This window comes from Protopterus annectens, chromosome 16.part0 (genome assembly GCF_019279795.1).
Source record: "Protopterus annectens isolate FY-2018-M chromosome 16.part0, PAN1.0, whole genome shotgun sequence".
NCBI classification, from domain to species: Eukaryota; Metazoa; Chordata; order Ceratodontiformes; family Protopteridae; genus Protopterus; species Protopterus annectens.
In genome coordinates, this window is record NC_056750.1 from 79,721,708 (window position 1) to 79,726,707 (window position 5,000).

The window sequence follows — 5,000 nt, forward strand, 5'->3', positions numbered from 1 at the left end:
TTGGACAAAGCCATGAATAATGGGGGACAAAAGCCCAAATATAGGGGCAACTTTTAAACATCGCTCTTACAAATCTGAAGGTTGATACAACAGGATTTGCATTAGCATGCATTTTCAGAATGGTATGACTTCTGAAACTCAAATGTCTTTCATTATTTTATGACTTCAGTCCTCAATTATTTGCCAGTGATTTACCAGAAAACAGCGATTTTATGAGAAACAAACCAAATATGAGGCCAAAATCTGGACATTGTGGAAAAATCTGGACAGTTGAAAGGTATGCAGTGTAAGGTTGATGTCCTCCATTACTGATAATTTCTTTTATCCATCATTTAATTCTATTTCCAATGCTTTCATCATCCTTTGTCTGTGCATTGGAGGCCTGGATATTATGGCCACCCACAAAGGTTCTGCTTAGTTTATAATCTCAAACCCAACATAGCAATTATCACCTGTTTTTTCACCATTTGTCTCTGCTTCAGATCCTGTGCTCTTCATTCTGTTTATTCCTACTACATATTTGCTTGTGTTACTTTCTATATCCTTCCCATAAGGTGAATATTCTAACAACATCATACCACAATCCCTACCTATTATGGCACATTTGTTCTGTTATATCTTTAATATGAATGCCTCCCACTCTACTTTAACCATTGTGTATCTCACCTGTAGCATTGCCCCTCCCACCCTTACCATTGGGTAATACTGGCTCACCTTATTGCCTAGACGCCTAGCATACTATTCTGCCATGCCCTTTGACCCCTAATGTCGGTCTTCCATCACCATCTTGTCACATGATATTCCTTTTCTTACTTCTTGTAGTATCCCTGCTCCTCCTCATTTGATTGTTTGATTCTCACCTGTAGTTCTGACTCTTGCCTTTTCCACCTGTTTTCCATTATTAATAAAATGGTTCTGGCCCCAGCATACCCCTCCTGGTACTCCCATACATTCCCTCACTCTCCCATTCCTACACATTCCCTCATTCTCCCATTTTCACACATTTCCTTACACCCCTGTTTCCATACATTTCCTCACTCTCCTGTTCCCACACATTTCCTCAGTCTTCCATTCCCACACATTCGTCACTCTCCTGTCCCCTTCCCACAAATTTCCTCACTCCCCTGTTCCCATACATTCCCTCACTCTCCCATTCCTACACATTCCCTCATTCTCCCGTTTTCACACATTTCCTTACTCCCCTGTTCCCACACATTTCCTAACTCTCCTGTTTCCGCACATTTCCTCACTCCACTGTTGCCATGTATTTCCTCATTCTTTTATTCCTACACACAATTTCTTAGCCTCCTACTCACATACATTTCTCAGATGTCCTCTGTTCTGCATTTCCTCAGATTCATATTGTTATATATTTCTCCATTCTCCTAGTGTCATGTGTTTCCCAGGTGTTATATATTTCTCCATGCTCCTATTGTCATATGTTTCCCAAGTTTTCTACAATCATTTCTTTCCCTGGTGTCTCATTGTCATGAATTCCACAAACATTGCCTGGTAGGAGTTCCCAAGTTTCCTGTGGTCATGTGTGCCTTGGGTTTCTTACTGTGATCTGTTTCCCCATTTTCCTGTCATCATGGATTCCCCAATCTCACGTGGTCATGTGTTTCCTGAGTTTCCCACTGCAGTCTGTTTCCACAGCTCCCTGCTGTGATCCATTTTCCCAGTCTCCTACTATTACAGGGTCTTTTACCTTGAATCAGATCCTTGGTTACTTCTTAAGATCCCGGATTTTTTTTTTTTCCGCAATATACTGTAGGAGCCTGGCAAAACTTCTGAGTGTATGTGCAGTACTACTTTTATTTAAAAATGACTTGGCACATACCATTCACACTGCACTACACTATGTTTGACATAGTTAAACACTTTGTAAACTTCTATTTGTAGGTATGTCAATTGAACTTTTAAATACAATTTTAAATAGTTTGCTGTAAATGAGCTCAATGGAGCTTATAATAAGATTAAGGGTATCTTGAGTGACCTCGTTTAAGAGGGAATGATAGATGTGGATGTATATCATTTTCTTACTATGCCAGCTCCTATTGTACCATCTTTGTTTGGTTCACCAAAAATACACAAGAATGTATCTAACCCACCTTTTAGACCCATAGTAGATGGAAGGGGTTCCATTACTTATGGTTGTGCCAAGTTTGTGGACCACAAATTAAAACCTTTCATTGCAACAGAAACGCAAATATGTCGCGATTCCTGGGAATTCTTGACTTATATCAATAATTTGGAGTTCAATGTTCAATATTTGTTCTTGACTGTTGATATTAAAGATCTTTATACTTCCATTCCACACAATATAGGGCTAGAATGGGTTAGAGAGGTTTTGCTTAGGAAAGGTATGGATCATCAGGACATTGACCTGATTGGGGTTTTGTTGGAAATTATTTTGGATAATAATTTTGTTTTATTCACAAACAAAATGTTCCTCCAGAAGAGTGGCATTGCCATGGGTTCACCTTGTGGGAGCAGTTTCGCTAATTGTTTTCTTGCCCATTGGGAAACCACATTCTTATTTAATTGTTCAACCTACAAAGAACATGTCGCCTGGTATACTAGATACCAGGACGACATGTTCTTTTTGTGGAAAGGTCCGAAACATGCTATTGATCCATTAATTTTAGAATTGTCTAGATTTACTTCTTTTTTGGATTTTACTTATCAGGTGGATGATAATATGGTCAATTTTCTGGACATTTGTTTGAGCAAGGACACAGTTAAAGGTCAGTTTAGATCTACAATATATCGTAAATCAACATATTCTAACATGTTCTTGCACTTTACCAGCTTTCACCCTTTCCATCAGAAAAAGGCTGTGGTCAAAGGCCAAATGGTAAGGGCAGCTAGGATGGTGTCCAGATTCGAGGATTTTCAGGATGAATGCATCTTACTTAAACGTATGTTTTTGAGGAGAGCCTATCCTTTAGTTTTACTTGACCAAGTTATACAGGAAGTTAGTAGGAAAAGAGATTTAGGTTATTTTCAACCCTTAATACAAGATAAACAAGTACAGGTGGTTTCATTGGGTACCTCCGGAAGTGTTGCCCCTCCTAAGACCAAAAAAGATTTAGAATTTGTTGGCTTTCTGACCACATATTCTACTGATGCAAATAAGATTAGGGAAATTATGTACAAGAATTGGAACATTATACTTCAGGAGCATGAGTTAAACACAAAAACAGGCCATAATTTTTCTCACTTTTAGAAGGGGTCCTAATCTTAAGAATTTATTGGAAAGAGTTAAAAGAGTACCTAGGGGGCAACCTGGCACCTTCAGGTGTGGAAGATGCTCACAATGTAAAATTATTAACACCTCTGATAGTGTTACCATTAGAGACAAGAATTATAAAATCTCAGGTCATTTTTCATGTGACTCACAAGGAGTTGTTTATTGTGCTAATTGTACCCACTGCGATGCATTCTATATTGGAAAGACCGAGCGCAAGCTCAAACAGAGGGTTTATGAACACCACTATAATATTGTTAGGGCAAATAATAACAACGCTCTAGCAAGACATATTATGGTGTTTCCAGAGCATAAATTCAAGTTTGTTACAAAAGATTGAGCACAGTGTCAGGGGAGGGCCATGGTTTTTGAGACTTGAGGAAGTAGAATCAGAGTGGCAGATACGAACCTTAGCATATATGTTTCCTGGGCTTAATGAACAAATATCCATTAAATGCCTTCTTAAAATGAAAGCTCTAAATAGATGAATTTATAGTAGGTAAAAAAGTTTTTATACCTGAATAATAGTTTAATAGTGATAGGCATATTTATGCCTAGGGATATATGATTTTTAAGGGCAATTTGGGACATATATATGGAATTTGGATATCATTTATTTGTATAAATAAATAAATGTATTACATATAAATCATTTTTATACAATTTTTGATATTTTATGTTTGGATAAAATGGATAATAAGATATATATTGCACATATTTTGCACTTTACTTACTTAATATCAATAACTCGGCTTATGAAGTTGGTTCATTCAATATCCTATATATATATATATATTTAAATAATGGCTTTTTTAAGTACTTTTTTTTTAAAAAAGTCTTAATTTGATAGCTTGTAAGGTCATTAATTAATTAGCTCACTAATTGAGTACTTTTACAGTAAATAAAACGAGTGGGGACTGTTTTAAATTTGTTTGAATTTGGTCTGAAGAAGCTGGCGTATTGTAGCCGGTGAAAGCGCTTACCGTTCATTTGTGAATAAAGAAGGAGTTTCGTTTGAGAGCCTCAGTGCCTTTTTTGTGGATTTACCAGTTTATGTTTTCGTTTTTGTTTTTGTTCTTCAATTTTCAATATTTCAAATACATATAATATATTTCAGAAGTAATGACTGCCCTGGGTATTTGCTTTCAAAGTTTAAAAACTAATATTAGAAAGCAGTATATTTAAATAATCTCATAACCACCGATGCCTAGTGAGATATCAACAACAGCTAACTAAAGTGACTCCATCAACTCTTTGTAGCCTTTTATAGATTCGAAGTATCACATAATACATGCAAACATTCTTCTGAAAAGGCAAACACATCAAATTTTATTGTAGCACCATAAAAGCAGTTATACATACCTGCATCCATACAAACTTACACATAAACACATAAATATATTTTTGTTAACATCTATATTGATTTGGTCACTATTCTCCCACACCTATATAGAGGACATTTGTCAGGATGTTCTACACGTTTAAATTTCACAAACATCAGCTGAGTTATATTAGTGTGAATCTCCTCCACCACATATATGTCCTTTGCACCATGTAACTGGAATCTCATTGTGCAGCAGTTTGTTACAACTATGAGAGTATTTTTATAGTGAGGGAAGTTATTAGACAAGGCTTGTTATTCCCACAAAGGACTTATATGTAGGTAATCTCCTAGCAGTGCAGTTTCACAATGAGACTTTCAGATGAATGAAATTATTTGGTGACACCAGAAAGTTATGATGACAAGAAG